Here is a 17,228-nt window from a genome sequence, read left to right as displayed (position 1 = left end):
TGAGGACTTGAAGCCACATTTCACATGAATCCAGGCACATCGGAGGTGTTTGCATTGGACAGGTTTTCAAATACGTGAACGATATCCCCCCCCCCTACAGGATCACTTATGTCCTGCATGAGTACCGATTCAAACCCCGTCCTCTCTCTCTCTCTCTTTCCCTCCCGTACGAGTTCCGATTCACCCCCCTAGAGGGCGGGTTTGGGTTCTCAGATCTCGGTGTCCGTGGAAGACGAGCGGGGACGGAGGCGCCGATCTCCGGAGAGCGGACGGACTTCGGTCCAGCCTGGCGGCTGCATCGAGGAGTTGGGGATTGGACCCGAACATTCTGGGACTTCTTGACCCTCTCGTGGTTATTGGGGCCCGAAATGGGGAAGGGAGAGTGAGTCGGACGAGCGATCGTGATTCTCTTTGTGGGCTCCAAGGAGTCCGGGCTGAATGAGGTGGGACTGGTACGTGCTCCTCATCGTGACGGTGATCGCCTTGGTTACCGTAAGTGCCGTGCCGTGCCGTGCCGTGCCGTGCCGTGCCGTGCCGTGCCTGGTACCATCACCTCCCGCAGGGCTCCAAGCTCCACGAACGGTTCCTCTCAGCCCCGTTTATTCGGAACATTGAAATAAATTCCTCATCATCGTATTCGCTTCATCATGTTATTATAAATGATATTCTGCATTATATGAATATAACGAGTCATCGTGACGTGAGATATGAAGCCGTGGTGACGCGGACCCCCACCCCCCAATCATTGTTGGTGGTGTATGGGTTTTGTTCCTGACGGGGGGAGGAGGTAAACTCGGACGAGGTATGATGTTGTTCGGGTGAGAGAAAGTGAAAGACTGAAAGGAATATTAATAATACTACAACTATTACTCAATATAATAATGATGAGATGAGGCGTAAACTCTGTCGAGCGGGAACGGCGAAGCGTGAAAAGCTGTTTCAGTGAGGAGACCATTGTGGGGGAGGTCGGGATCGGGATGAGGATCAGCGAACCACAATCTTCTCGGTGGTTGTAACCGCTGCGCTTGTAGAAATGTGGGTTGAGAGCATCTGGTGAAAGGACACGATTAACAGTACGTGCGGTACAGTACATGTACAATGTCAGGTTTATGTGATCAATATGTACAGTACATGTACAATGTCAGCTTTATGTGATCAATATGTACAGTACATGTACAATGTCAGGTTTATGTGATCAATATGTACAGTACATGTACAATGTCAGCTTTATGTGATCATTATGTACAGTACATGTACAATGTCAGGTTTATGTGATCAATATGTACAGTACGTGTACAATGTCAGGTTTATGTGATCAAGATGTACAGTACGTGTACAATGTCAGGTTTATGTGATCAATATGTACAGTACATGTACAATGTCAGGTTTATGTGATCAATATGTACAGTACATGTACAATGTCAGGTTTATGTGATCAATATGTACAGTACATGTACAATGTCAGGTTTATGTGATCAATATGTACAGTACATGTACAATGTCAGGTTTATGTGATCAATATGTACAGTACATGTACAATGTCAGGTTTATGTGATCAATATGTACAGTACATGTACAATGTCAGGTTTATGTGATCAATATGTACAGTACATGTACAATGTCAGGTTTATGTGATCAATATGTGCAGTGCGTGTACAATGTCAGGTTTATGTGATCAATATGTGCAGTGCGTGTACAATGTCTGGTTTATGTGATCAAGATGTACAGTACATGTACAATGTCTGGTTTATGTGATCAATATGTACAGTGCGTGTACAATGTCTGGTTTATGTGATCAAGATGTACAGTACATGTACAATGTCTGGTTTATGTGATCAAGATGTACAGTACGTGTACAATGTCAGGTTTATGTGATCAATATGTACAGTACGTGTACAATGTCAGGTTTATGTGATCAATATGTACAATGTCAGGTTTATGTGATCAATATGTACAGTACATGTACAATGTCAGGTTTATGTGATCAATATGTACAGTACGTGTACAATGTCTGGTTTATGTGATCAATATGTACAGTACATGTACAATGTCAGGTTTATGTGATCAATATGTACAGTACGTGTACAATGTCTGGTTTATGTGATCAATATGTACAGTACGTGTACAATGTCTGGTTTATGTGATCAATATGTACAGTACGTGTACAATGTCAGGTTTATGTGATCAATATGTACAGTACATGTACAATGTCAGGTTTATGTGATCAATATGTACAGTACATGTACAATGTCAGGTTTATGTGATCAATATGTACAGTACATGTACAATGTCAGGTTTATGTGATCAATATGTACAGTACATGTACAATGTCAGGTTTATGTGATCAATATGTACAGTGCATGTACAATGTCAGGTTTATGTGATCAATGGGTTCAGTGTTTGTACAACTCACAGCCTGTGAATCCTCATGTTGAGATCTTTTTCCTGCCACAAAGTGCTCTATCCGTTAAATTAATGAAATTCAAACTCGGACTGGATTTCAGTTTGTGTATTACAAGTGGCAGGTGCATCTGGCCCGTCTTGCGGGCGGCCGCATCTGGCCCGATTTGCGGGTGCATCTGGCCCTTTTTGTGGTTGCCTCTGTCCCGTTTTGTGGTTGCCTCTGCCCCGTTTTGTGGTTGCATTTGATGAATTTCATTTCTTTGTTTGATGGACTTGTGGCTGGATTTGTGCCGTTTGCAGTTTGATTGGTGGGATTTTGCACCATTTGTAGGTGTATCCATTTTTTGGTCGATTTCATTGCTTTCTAAGTCATCGTCATCTCGTCATCATTCCGTATGTTATGTGTAGCTGCTGGAAGTGCATCTGTGCCACTGATGTAGTTGTGCTCTCTCTAGTTTAGAGTAGGCTCCATCGATGTGGATTGTTTTCAATAATGATGTCCCGGTGTGGTCATAACCGGTATATTTCGGTATATAGATATTATTTAATATGAATAAATAAATTTCTTTCCGTCGGTTCCAAATATAAGCAATGGTCCAACGGTCCATTACGTATTCATATATAACATACACATTGTTGACACATGGTAATTTTTCCAAATATTCCCACACGGGTTTTTTTCCATGGTGAGAACAGTTGTTTTACTTCCAACTTTAACTTGTATTAAAAATGATTTTGTTTTTAAGCGAGATCAATATTGGTAATCGGCACAGGTCGGAATCCATCACCATCGTGGAACACTATACCCATATATCATCTCGGTATCGCAGATCACTTACTCGGCACAGTATTGCTAAAGGGGCCGTCACACCTTGACGTTTTAGCCAGCGTATGGCAACGTATCAAAATGTATGTAAAACGTTGGCGTATGCTGAACTATTGATGTTTTTTAAAAAAGTTTTTGGCGTATTCATAACGAGTTGGACGTATGCATAACATATTAGTAACGTATACAGAACGTTTCGATAACTTGTAGATAACTTATACCAACGAATGCCTAGCGTGTTGTCGGCATTCACAACGTATGCCCAACGATCTGACGTATGCATAGCGTGTGGCAGCGTATCGCCGACGATCACGTGGCGTAGCTTATTAAAAGGCTGCCGCTCGACGATTCAAATCATAACCGCACTAGACATCGAAGTGTCAAGGCCCTGTCACACCTTGACGTTTTAGCCAGCGTATGCCGACGTATGAAAAATTTGCCGAATACGTTATGGGTAAGTTTTTATACGTTAAGAGCACGCTGGCATACGTTGTAGTACGCCGAGCATGTCGACATATTTTGAGCATGCTCAAAATTTTTTGACATATGACTCACACGTTCCGCATATGCTGGCCATAAGTTGTAGGTACGTTATGCGATCGTTGACACACGTCGACACACGTTACTTGTAAGTTACTCATAAGTTGAAACATGTCGAGGTAATGTTTAGCGGACCCGAAACTTATTTCTAACCTATGAGTAACGTGCTTTGAACCTATGTGTAATGTTTCTCCAACGCACATTGACGTATTTGATTGACGTCTTCCGGACGACCATAGAACTTCCTGAATGTGTTTCTAACTTACAGCTACCGTATAATGGCATATTGCCAGCGTTTAGGGGAATTGGAATATAAAAATGGGCTTCAAAGGAGGAACCCGTCAGTGTTTCAGACTCCATGATGAGTAAATGTCCATGACAGTAGTAGTAGTAGTAGTAGTAGGTCCCTGTCAGTAGTAGTAGGTGAGTGTGATGGAGAGGGTGTGGGTGATGATGGATCCTCCTTGCGTCCGCGTCCACGGCCACGGCCAGGAGACTACTTTGCAGCATTCTTCGAAGTTTTCTTCGGCTTTTTTTTTTAATGTTTTTCTACGCTGAACTATTGATGTTTTTTTTTTTAAGTTTTTGGAATATTCATAATGAGTTGGACAAATGCATAACGTATTAGTAACGTACACAACGTTTCGATAACTTATACCAACGAATGCTTAGCGTGTTGCCGGCGTTCACAACGTATGCCCAACGATAGTCTAACGCAGGGGTCGGGAACGTGTGGCTCGCGAGCCAGGTGTGGCTCTTTTTATGATTGCATCTGGCTCGCAGATAAAATTGGAGCTTGAAACTTTGAAAGCCCAATATTTCTCGCGGAAGCTTTACCTATAGTTTGAATGGTGTCGTGCTTCATTCACGTGCAGGGCTGAACTTGGCAGAAGGAGAGAAGAAAAAACGCCTCCGAATTGGCTGAAGCGGTTTTTGTTTCGTCCAGTCATGCGGCCGAGGTGACTAGTGATTTCGGTTCCTCCAATGACGTGCCGCTGCCGAGACGAGTCACGGAATTCATCTCGACCAATCACGCGCCACCGCTGAGGCGACAGCATCCCAGAGTCGGCCGGCCACGCCGCACCTCTCGAGTATGTCAGCCCGTGCGCAGGCCAGCCAGACTCACTTGGGTCAACATGTCCCTCTCTCTCACTTGCTCAAAGCTAACCCTTCGACGAAGAAGATGGCGAAAAGAAAAAAAGATGAGGAGTATCGTACTTTTCAGGACGAATGGGCCGAAGAATTCGCCTTTGTGGAGAGAGCAGGTTCTGTGGTGTGTCTAATTTGCAATGACAAAATTGCATCGATGAAACGGTCGAATATAAAGCGGCACTTCGACACGCGCCATGCTACCTTTGCATCAAAATACCCTGCGGGAGACAGCAGAAAGAAAGCGTGCCAAGAGCTACTGAGCAGGGTGCAAGCCAGCCAGCAGCAACTCCGCGTATGGACCCGGCAAGGTGACTATAATTCCGCCAGCTTTGCTGGATCTTTAGCAATAGTGAGGAACGGAAAACCATTCACAGATGGCGAGTATGCTAAAACGTTCATGCTGGATGTAGCCAATGAACTTTTTGATGATCTTCCGAACAAAGACAAGATAATCAAACGGTTACAAGACATGCCTCTGTCGGCAAGATCTGTTCATGATCTTACCATCATGATGGCAAACCAAGTGGAGGAAACGCAAGTGAAGGACATAAATACAGCGCCGTTCTTTTCCCTGGCTTTGGATGAGTCAACAGACGTAAGCCATTTGTCGCAGTTCAGTGTGATTGCAAGATATGCTGCTGGTGATACACTGCGCGAAGAAAGTCTTGCTGTTCTGCCAATAAAAGGGTCCACAAGAGGTGAGTATTTATTCAAGTCTTTCATGGAGTTCGCTCAAGAAAAAAAAATCTACCTATGGATAAACTTATCTCAGTGGGGAACTGATGGTGCTCCGTGTATGGTGGGGAAAAACAAAGGATTTGTGGCGCTTCTCCGTGAACATGAAAATAGACCCATCCTAAGTTTCCATTGCATTCTACACCAGGAGGCACTTTGTGCTCAGATGTGTGATGGGCAGCTTTGCGAAGTGATGCCGCTGGTCATTCGTGTGATCAATTTTATTGTTGCACGAGCCTTAAATGGTCGCCAGTTTAAAACACTGCTGGATAAAGTTGGAAATAACTATCACGGTCTGCTTTTGCACAGCAATGTGCGTTGGTTGTCAAGAGGGAAGGTGCTTAGCCGTTTTGCGGCTTGCCTGAACGAAATCCGGACTTTCCTTGAAATGAAAGGGATTGAGCATCCTGAGCTAGCCAAACTGAGTGGCTCCTCAAGTTTTACTTTCTCTTTATCATGGATCTTGAAACAGGTCGTTTACTACAGTTTGAAAAACTGCGACAATTTAAAGATGCATGCACAGCAAGTGAGCCCACTCAAAACTTTGATCTCCAGCAGTTAGCTGGCTTCACATCCAGTCTCCTACAGTTATTCAAAGCACGCTTTGGAGAATTTCGTGAGCACACTCGTCTTTTTAAGTTCATCACCCATCCAAACGAGTGTTCACTGAACACAGCCGACCTGAGTTACATTCCTGGTGTCTCCGTCAGAGATTTTGAAGCAGAAGTGGCTGACCTGAAGGCCTCAGACATGTGGGTGAATAAGTTCAAGTCACTGATTGAAGATTTGGAAATAATCGCACGACAGAAAGTGGAGTTGGCGAGCAAGCACATGTGGAAAGAAATGAAAAAACTTCAACCCGAAGACCAGCTGATTATCAAAACTTGGAACGCGCTTCCTGTCACATACCACACACTGCAGCGTGTGAGTATTGCTGTCTTGACCTTGTTTTGATCTACGTATGCATGTGAGCAGTCATTCTCACATCTTAAAAACATCAAGTCCAACCTACTATTACGTCTAACGGATGAAAGCCTCAACGCTTGCATGAAGCTTAACCTCACCAAGTACCAACCAGACTACAAAGCCATCAGCAAATCCATGCAGCACCAGAAGTCCCATTAATGGTGAGTATTATTACAACATTATTTAAAAGAATAAATTCAGAGGCTTATTATACTCACATTTAGTTGAATTCAGTCTGAAAATATATTATATGGCTCTCACTGAAATAGATTTCCAAATATTTTGCTTTCATGGCTCTCTGAGTCAAAAACGTTCCCGACCCCTGGTCTAACGTATGCATAGCGTGCGGCAGCGTATTGTCGAAGATCATGTGGCGTAGGCTATTCATAGGCTGCCGCTCAACGATTTAAATCATAACCGCACTAGAAATCGAAGTGTCAACATCACCGTCATGCCGAAGAAAAAAAAAAAACAAACAAACAAAAAAAAACATGGAGTCTGGAACACTGATGGGTTCCTCCTGTAAAGCCCATTTTGATATACCAATTCCCCTAAACACTGCCAATTCGCTATTATATGGTTGCTGTAAGTTAGAAACACGTTCAGTAAGTTCTGTGGTCGTCCGGAAGACGTCAATATGCGTTGGAGATACGTTACACATCGGTTCAAAGCACGTTACTCATCGGTTAGAAATAAGTTTCGGGAACGCTCGACATTACCTCGACGTGTTTCGAGTTATGAGTAACTTACAAGTAAGGTGTATCAACGATCGCGTAACGTGCCTACAACACGTTACTCATAGGTTAGAAAGAAGTTTCAGGTACGCTAAACATTACCTCAATGTGTTTCGACTTATGAGTAACTTACAAGTAACGTGTGTCAACGATCAAAATTTGTCGACGAGCTCGGCGTACTACGACGTATGCCAGCGTGCTTCAGCGTGCTCTTAACGTATACAAAACTTACCCATTATGTATTCGACGTGTTCCAGCGTTTAGACAAATTTTTCATACGTCGGCATACGCTGGCTAAATCGTCAAGGTGTGACTGCCCCTTAAAGCACACCCGATTCATATAAAATAATAACCAATTGGCAATTGCTTTAAAACCAGCCACGAGGGCAAAGGAAAACACGATTGCTTGTATGGATGCTCGGATGTTGAGGTTTAAATGTTAAAACGTATTGTACTCACTTACTGCTAGGTCTTGACGTCATACGTTTCACTGTTCCTCTTCAATGTTTATCTGAGACACCGAATGCATCAAAGCTTTTAAAATCATGTACGGTATTTAAACATTGAAAGCACCTTTCTTCGATTTGTTGGTGATTTACTGGTTTTTTCTTATTATTATGTTTTTTCTCGGTATAACGGTATCTATCTATAATTTCAGGTGTGTGTGTGTGTGTGTGTGTGTGTGTGTGTGTGTGTGTGTGTGTGTGTGTGTGTGTGTGTGTGTGTGTGTGTGTGTGTGTGTGTGTGTGTGTGTGTGACGCTGTTTCTCGACAACCACTGGTCCGATCTGATTGAAACTTGCCAGATATATTGCTGGGGACCTGAGGATGTGCCTTTTCAAGGTTTGATATTAATCGGACAAGTGGTTCCCAAGTTATGGCCATTTATTTACCAAACCAATGACGACACGTTTTTGCGTGGGCGTGGCCGATGGGGGAAGGGAAGCTCAGCCCCTTCCTCATTACAGGTTACAACGTACGGGCTTCCGGAGAGTGATGACTTCGTGTTTTCTAATAATTTCTCGATTTCTTATGCGCATTTATAGATAAACACTATGCCCCAAGTTATGATCGTTTTCATATTAGACGGTGCATAAATTTCGGTAACATCAGAGTGAGCTTGTTGCTCCGAACCAGGAAGTAAAATTTTTTTTTCCTCTTCTCTTCTCTTTTGGTTTTTCCTTGCGACGACATTGCGAAAAGGCAAAATACTTTGGTGCTAATTGAATAATTGGCCATTAAAACAAAATTGCGAATAATCGTAACTGCAATATGCGAACTTCCGGGCAACACACGTACGGGCACGCGAGAGCGAAGAAACGGCCTGTGTGGTTGTTGTTTCTTGCTCGCGGTTTGAATATTTATTTATGAATGTTTTTATTTGTTATTTATTATTTTTTACGGGCACGTACTAGTCCATCTATAATTCCAGCAATCTCACGCGCGTGTGTGTGTGCGTGTCCGTGTGCGTGCGTGTGCGTGCGTGTGCGTGTGTGCGTGTGCGTGTGTGCGTGTGTGCGTGTGTGCGTGTGTGCGTGTGTGTGTGTGTGTGTGTGTGTCTCTGCGACCGCCGTTTCTCGACAACCACTTGTCCGATCTAATTGAAACTTGCTAGGAATATTGCTGGGGCCCCGTGGATGTGCCTTTTCAAGGTTTGATGTTAATTGGACGAGCGCTTCCCAAGTTACGGCCATTTTTCTGCCAACCAATGACAGGACACGGTGCTATGACGTCACATTTTTTTTTTTTTTTGCACGATTGATGTCAATTCTTCTTCGTTTCATATGACGTCACAATTGACGCTGGGGACCTGAGTATGTGCCTTTTCAAGGCACATACACATCGTTCTTCTTCATCCATTTCAGCTGTTTCCCAAGTGTTTCCCAAGGTTTGAAAGCTGTTTTTCCCCAAGGTTTGAATTAATTGTTCAAATTATTAATTAATCCCAAGGTTTGAATTTTCCCAAGGGAAACAGCTGTTTCCCAAGGGTTTGAAAGCTGTTTTTTCCCAAGGTTTGAATTAATTGTTGTGCTTGGAAGACATTTGTGAATACATTTACAGAGAGAGAGGGGAGAGGGGGCGTCACAATTCAAGGGAGAGGGAGGGGGGAGAGGGAGATGGGAGAGGAGGAGGGGAGAGGGAGGAGAGAGAGAGAGGGAGGGGGAGAGAGAGAGGGAGGGTGGAGAGAGAGAGGGGTGGAGAGAGAGAGGGGTGGAGAGAGAGAGAGGGGGGGAGAGAGAGAGGGGTGGAGAGAGGGGGAGGGAGAGAGAGGGGGAGGGAGAGAGAGGGGGAGGGAGAGAGAGGGGGAGGGAGAGAGAGGGAGGGGGAGAGAGAGGGGGAGAGAGAGGCGGGGAGAGAGAGGGCGGGGAGAGAGGAGGGCGGGGAGAGAGAGGGAGGGGGAGAGAGAGAGGGAGGGGAGGGAGAGAGAGGGGGGAGAGAGAGAGGGGTGGAGAGAGAGGGGGAGAGAGAAGGGGAGAGGGAGGGGAGGGAGAGAGAGGGGGGAGAGAGGAGGAGGGGGAGGGAGAGAGGAGGGAGAGAGGGAGGGGGAGGGAGAGGGAGAGGGAGAGAGGGGGGAGGGAGGGAGGGGGAGAGAGAGAGAGGGGGAGGGAGGGAGGGAGGGAGAGAGGGAGGGAGAGGGGGAGGGGGGAGGGAGAGGGGAGGGAGAGGGGGAGGGAGAGGGGGAGGGAGAGAGGGAGGGAGGGGAGAGGGAGGAGGAGGGGAGAGGGAGGGAGGGGGGAGGAAGAGGGAGGGGGAGAGGGAGGGGGAGGGAGGGAGGGAGAGGGAGGGGGATGGAGGGAGAGGGAGGGGGAGAGGGAGAGGGAGGGAGGGGGATAGCGGGAGAGGGAGGGGGAGAGGGAGAGGGAGGATAGCGGGAGAGGGAGAGGGAGGGAGGGAGGGGAGAGAGGGGAGAGGGAGGGAGAGGGGAGAGGGAGGGGGGGATGGAGGGAGAGGGAGGGGGATGGAGGGAGAGAGAGGGAGGAGAGGGAGAGGGAGGAGGGGGATAGCGGGAGAGGGAGGGGGAGAGGGAGAGGGAGGATAGCGGGAGAGGGAGAGGGAGGGGGAGAGGGAGGAGGGGGAGAGGGGAGAGGGGAGAGGGAGGAGGGGGGAGAGGGAGAAGGAGAAGGGGAGAGGGAGGGGGAGAAGGAGGGGGAGAGGGGGAGAGGAGGAGGGGAGAGGGAGGGAGGATGAGGGGGAGAGGGGGAGGGAGGGAGGTGGAGGGAGAGAGAGGGAGGGAGAGGGGAGAGAGAGGAGGGAGGGGAGAGTGAGGGAGAGGGGAGGGAGGGAGAGGGAGGGGGATAGAGGGGAGGGGGAGAGGGAGGGGTGAGGGGAGGGGAGGTGGAGGGGGAGAGGGAGGGAGAGGGGAGAGGGAGGGAGGGAGGGAGGGAGGGAGGGGAGGGAGAGGAGGGAGGGAGGGAATAGGGAGGGAGGGGAGAGGGAGGGAGAGAGGGAGGGAGGGGAGAGGGAGGGAGGGAGAGGGAGGGAGAGGAGGGGAGAGGGAGGAGGGGAGAGTGAGGGAGAGGGGAGGGAGGGAGAGGGAGGGGGATAGAGGGGAGGGGGAGAGGGAGGGGGGAGGGAGGAGGTGGAGGGGAGAGGGAGGGAGAGGGGGAGAGGGAGAGGGAGAGGGAGAGGGAGAGGGGAGAGAGAGAGGGAGGGAGAGGGGAGGGAGGGAGAGGGGAGGGAGGGAGGGGAGGGAGAGGGAGGGAGAGGGAGAGGGAGGGGAGGGGAGGGAGAGGGAGGGGATGGAGAGGGAGAGGGAGGGAGAGGGGAGGGAGAGGGAGGGGGGATGGAGGGAGAGGGAGGGAGGGGAGGGAGAGGAGGGGAGGGAGGGAGAGGGAGGGAGGGGAGAGGGAGGGAGAGGGAGGGGGAGAGGGAGGAGAGGGAGGGGGAGGGAGGGGAGGGGAGAGGAAGGGAGGAAGGGAGAGGGAGAGGGAGAGGGAGAGGGAGGGAGGAGGGGAGGAGAGAGGAGGGAGGGGAGAGGAGAGGGAGGGAGGAGAGGGAGGGGAGGGGGAGAGGGAGGGGAGGGGAGAGGGAGGAGGGAGAGAGAGAAGGGGAGAGGAGGGGAGAGGGGGAGGGGAGAGGGGGAGAAGGGGAAGAGAGGAAGGAGGGGAGAGGGGAGAGAGGGAGAGAGAGGAGGGAGAGAGGGAGGGAGAGATAGAGGGAGAGAGAGGGAGGGGATAGAGGGAGAGGGAGAGATAAGGGAGAGGGAGGGGGATAGAGGGAGAGGGAGGGGGGATAGAGGGGGAGGGAGGGGATAGAGGGAGGGGGGATAGAGGGAGAGGGAGGGGGATAGAGGGAGAGGGAGGGGGATAGAGGGAGAGGGAGGGGGGATAGAGGGAGAGGGAGGGGGATAGAGGGAGAGGGAGAGGAGGGGAGGGAGAGGGAGAGGGAGGGAGGGGAGGGAGAGGGGATAGAGGGAGAGGGAGAGGGAGGAGAGGGAGAGGGAGGGAGGGAGGGAGAGGGGGAGGAGGAGAGGGGGAGGAGGAGAGGGGGGAGAGGGGGAGGAGGGGAGAGGGAGAGGGAGAGGGAGGGAGGGGGAGAGGGGAGGGAGAGAGGGAGAGGGACGGGGAGGGAGAGAGGGAGAGGGACGGGGAGGGAGAGAGGGAGAGGGACGGGGAGGGGGATAGAGGGAGGGGGAGGGAGGGGAGAGAGAGGGCGGGGGATAGAGGGAGAAGGGAGAGGGGGATAGAGGGAGAAGGGAGAGGGGGATAGAGGGAGAGGGAGGAGGGGGAGGGAGAGGGAGGGGGAGGGGGATAGAGGGAGAGGGAGAGGGAGGAGGGGGAGGGGGATAGAGGGAGAGGGAGAGGGAGGAGGAGGGAGAGGGAGGAGGAGAGAGAGAGAGGGAGGGGGGAGAGGGGAGGAGGAGAGGGGAGGGAGAGAGGGAGAGGGACGGGGAGGGAGAGAGGGAGAGGGACGGGGAGGGAGAGAGGGAGAGGGACGGGGAGGGAGAGAGGGAGAGGGACGGGGAGGGAGAGAGAGGGAGAGGGATGGGGAGGGAGAGAGAGGGGGAGGGAGAGAGAGGGGCATCACAATTCTTCTTCGTTTGATATGTCACAATTGACGCTGGGGACCTGAGTATGTGCCTTTTCAAGGTTTGAAATTAATCGGACAAGTGGTTCCCATGTTACGGCCATTTATTTGCCAACCAATGACAGGACACGGTGCTATGACATCACTAATGACGTCACAAATCCTCTTTTTTTTTGCACGATTGACGTCACAATTTTTCTTCTTCTTCTTCGTTTGATATGACGTCACAATTGACACTGGGGACCTGAGTATGTGCGTTTTCAAGGTTTGATATCGTTCTTCTTCATCCGTTTCAGCTGTTTTCCAGGTGTTTCCCAAGTTATGGCCATTTATGATACGGTTGGTCCGATCTAATTGAAACAATTCCCCAATCCAGTCGTCGTTTACGAGAGCGAAGGAACGAAGCTGCACGTATGGGCACGCACCTACGGGCCCACACTAGTATTTAGAATTCCAATACCAGTATATTGATTTTGAAAAATTATATCGATATAACCGGTATATCGATGTTTCGCCAGACCCGAGGTTAGAGTTTTTCATTTGTTTTTGTAATCTGTTCAGGATGCCGACGATAGCTTGCCTGCTCTTCAGGACGGGCACCGTGACATATTTTACGTCCACCAACTCGACAATGGCAGCAGATGGGACACGCAATCTTAACATCCATCCGACGAATGGGACACGTTGATGTCTCACCCTGTCTGTGATTCACCAGGATGACAGTTTATACCAGTGTTTCTCAACTGGGGTTCCCCGGAACCCTAGGGTTCTGCAAGAGGTCGATTGGGGTTCTGTGCGAAACAGTAATAAATAGGCTAATGTATTTTTGAGTAGTTTTTGTTTGATTTAACATTCGTAATTTTACTATACACGTTCGGCATATTGTTGGAAACTCCTTGGTTATTATAATAGAGGCTTCATCCTCTTATATTATTTACAATTATAACAACCATAGGGAACGTATTGTTGCGAATTCACGCCCGCTGGCGTGTGAACAACTGCGTGTACCCAAAAGCGGCCGCCTCGCCCACCGGAACGGACAATTCAGTCGTGACCCTCCAGGAACTACCACCCGGAGCCAGTCACGGGTGGGGGTTTAACCTCACCACAACTCGGTCCGCATTCTACCCGCGCGAAATGGGGTCCGATCGCCGAATGGTCGATTTACCTCAGTACTTGCGCGAGAAAATAACAATAGAGAAAGAAAAATGGCTAACTCAAAGCATCACAGCCCGGATGAATCACACATATTCCCTCTATACAACAGGTTTGGGCTAACTACACATGAACTTACCGATATATCTCACCTGAGGACTCTTTATGGTGTAAGGCGAATTTCCACAACCGTAACAGTATTTAACGATGTCTATATGGAAACCCCCTTCACTGGTTAGTGGACGTCCTGTACGCGGCAGATTCGTGTATCATTGAGTGACTGACTCAAGTACGGGACGCATGCATGGTGTCCATCTATCTTCTCTGTGCTTCCTAGCACGAAGTCTCTCTCTCAAGGTTAGTTCTTCTGTTTACCTTTATTGCTTCAGCTTTATTTGTTTAAGTTTTGTTGATCAAGTTACATGAGGTGTGTTTTTTAATTGTCAAACAGACTCGGGATTGACAAACACTTTCAAAAATGACGTTTTCAAACAAAAAAAAAATTTTTTTTTTTGTGAATTAAAACCTCGGTGTGAGGTCTCATAAACGAGTAGTATGTTTTTTTTCATTGCCAATAAATTTGACAAAAAGGGGGTCATTTTTTCCTTAAACCAGGTATCCGAAAAAAATATTATATTTACTGCGTGAACTACGATAAAAATATAAAACAGCAAGATATTAATAATGGAATATAATAATTTTTATGCAGGGGTTCCTTGAGACATGAAAACTATTTCAAGGGTTCCACAAGGGTAAAAAGGTTGAGAAACGCTGGTTTATACAGTCGCAGGGTCGGAACTCGAATCGAGGCTCGACAGCCGAGAGGGTAGTGTGCAAACTTCTCGGATATTCTGCCAGCTCTTGAATTTGCTTTCAGATGGTTTACCATAAAGCACAGCTTAGGAAGGTGTTCTTCATTTATTTTTTTTCCTGCCACATGACCAGCCCACCATCATTGAATGGAGATAAGTGTATTTGACACTTATTGTGTCCACATGTGAAGCACTTTGACAGTTGGTTAAAAGGCTCGTCCAAGATATATCAGCTCGTCGATTAGCGCTGGATCCAAGTGAGTTAATGGGGATTATTGATGGTCGTGTTTGTTTCAGCAGAATATCGAAGATAAGTTGATACTTGATTTTGATGCACTTTACCATTCTTTTTACAGATCGTTGGTGCTGCTGAAGTGCTCTTTTGGCAAGGGTTTTGCTTGGTTGTTTGGCATTGCGTTCCTGGCATTGTCTGTCCATGCTCGATCCTTTTAAATTCTGAGCATCGAGCAACGAAGTGGCATGCACCATTTTGTTTTTCTCTTTTTCAAAGTCTTTGGTATTACTTGGCTGGTGTTTAAACCGCCAATCTCACACACTCAGAGCGGACACTCTTAACTATTATGCCACCGAGTATGGTAAGTTAATACTTGGGTGTGATTGACTTTTAACTTTGTTATCAAAGTGATGCCAAATTGAGACCAAACGCATATTTGCAAACTCCCGAAGGCTTTTGACTGCTCGACTGCAGCTGGTGAGATGTCCATTGATGGAGTCATTTGCAAACATTGTGCTTCCCAGTAAATGTTGTGGCTGATTTGCACGTTGTGTTTGAAATGCGGGCAGCATGGTCATTGTACCTGAGGAGGATGCTGATGTCAGACTCAGATCTTTTAATATTGTAGTAAGTCATAATTTGGAGTCTGTGAACCGATTGGTCATCTCTTCTATATCCTCATTCAAATGAGCAGAATCATCAATGGTTCAAGTATACAAATTTCACAGATGTTAGACTTGGCTCGAACAATTTGCCATCTGATCTTGATTGTATATAAACACCAGCTTGAAAGTTTATAAGCATAGTTTGAAAAGCAGCTCCAAGAAATGAAGTGTTGGAGCCAATTCTCAGCTCTATTTTACACCACAACAACATCAAACAAGTTTGAAACAATATCACTGGTGAAGATTCTTTCAGTTAATATCATAGAATTGCTTGTTCTTTTGTTTTTGTTTTTTTTAAATCAAAAAGTCTGGACAGCCGTGAAGCTGTAACATGGTACACAAATTTGATCTATCCACTGAGCGAAAAGTTTTGGAGATATTGACAAATACACGGTGAGGCTCCTATTGAAGTTGCTGTCAAGTGAATATTATATCAGTAAATGAGGTGTGTTTTATTGAAAGCAGGTGTGCTTCTTTGAAATGAGTGTTTTATATTTTTAAAGCAGGTGTTTTTGTTTAAGTCAGGTGTGTTTGTTGAAATAGATTTGTTTGTTGTAGTCAGGGGTTTTCCTTTAAAATAGGTTTCTTTGTTGAAATTAGGTGTTTTTGTTTAAATCCATTGTTTTCCTTTTAAAATGGGGTTGTTTGTTTAAAATATGTTTGTTTGTTTCAATCAGGTGTTTTTGTTGAAAATAGATTGTTTGTGTAAATGAGGTGTTTCCTTTGAAATAGGGGTTTTTGTTGAAATTGTGTGTTTTTGTTTAAAATAGGTTTGTTTGTTTAAATTATGTTTTTGTTTCAAACATGTTTGTTTAAATCAGTTGTTTTTATTTAAAATATGTTTGTTTGTTTAAATTATGTTTTTGTTTAAAATATGTTATTTGTTTAAATCAGTTGTTTTCATTTAAAATGGGTTTGTTTGTTTTAAATGAGGTATTTTTGTTTAAAATGGGTTTGTTTGCTGAAATGAGGTGTTTTCCTTTGAAATCGGTTTGTTTGTTTTAATCATGGGTTTTTGTTTAAAATAGATTTGTTTGTTTAAATTATGTTGTTGTTTGAAATATGTTTGTTTGTTTAAATCAGTTGTTTTTTTTAAATCGGTTTGTTTGTTTAAAGCAGGTGTTTTTGTTTAAATTATGTGATTTTGTTTGTTTGTTTAAAATATGTTTGTTTAAATTAGGTGTTTTTGTTTAAAATATGTTTGTTTAAATTAGGTATTTGAAAGAAAAAAAGTTTGTTTTTTTAAATAAGGTTTTTGTTTTAAAACATGCTTGTTTAAATCAGGTATTTTGTTTAAAATAGATGTTTTTAAAATGAGGTGTTTTTGTTTAAAATAGTTTTGTTTATTTAAAGTAAGTGTTTAAAAAAACATTTTAAGAAGGTGTGGTTGTTTTCAACAGGTACTTTGATATGTATTGAAGGTGTCTTTTTAAAGCAGGTAGTGTTTATTTAATGATCTCTCTGACTGTGGAAAAATCCTCTATCTCTTTGCTGATCACTCCACCCTCTGCCGTATGAAATCTGTTATCCTTCAGACCGGCAAGCAGCAGCTTCTTCGCTCTCTGCAGATCTGGGTAAAATTACAAACTGGTCCAACACATGGAACATGTCTTTCAATCTGGACAAATCTCACACTCTCACCATGTCTTTCCGAAAGGACCGGTTAGACCCCCCCCCCCCATCTACTTTCTCAACAATCTTCTGGAAGAAGTCCTTTTATTCAAGCTTCTGGGTCTCACCATCTACCATGATCTTTCCTGGGAAAGCCACATTTCCAACCTGGCCTCCAAAGTCAGTCGCCGACTGGGAATCCTCCGTCGTGCAAAGTCCTTCCTCGGAACACCTGAACTCCTAACCACATACAAAGCTTTTGTCCACAGACTGATTGAGTACTGCTCTCCCCTCTCGGCTGGTGCTTCTGCCTCTCACCTTTCTTGGCTTCACACTGTTGAAACAAAGGCATTTCGGATCATTGGAA

General features: G+C 46.3%; 1 protein-coding gene across 15 annotated transcripts in view; it reads left to right on the top strand.

The window, feature by feature from the left end:
- The window catches only part of RIMBP2 (RIMS binding protein 2), a 354,432-nt gene that overhangs the window by 3,350 nt on the left and 333,854 nt on the right, over positions 1-17,228 (top strand). For 4 of the 15 annotated variants that reach the window (XM_085876872.1, XM_085876874.1, XM_085876878.1 and 1 more), the window contains exon 1: positions 183-452. The exons of 1 other annotated variant lie outside the window; for it this stretch is intronic. The gene's annotated coding sequence lies outside the window, so the exon portion shown is untranslated. Of the gene's footprint in view, positions 1-181; positions 493-721; positions 819-863; positions 1,074-17,228 lie in introns of those variants that run through there. 10 more of the 15 variants (XM_085876876.1, XM_085876873.1, XM_085876875.1 and 7 more) reach the window with 7 other exon arrangements.

This window comes from Eptatretus burgeri, chromosome 4 (assembly GCF_056783735.1).
Source record: "Eptatretus burgeri isolate ZD-2024b chromosome 4, Ebu_testis_v1, whole genome shotgun sequence".
In the NCBI taxonomy this organism is placed as follows: Eukaryota; Metazoa; Chordata; class Myxini; order Myxiniformes; family Myxinidae; genus Eptatretus; species Eptatretus burgeri.
This window is presented reverse-complemented; position numbering and strand designations above follow the sequence as displayed.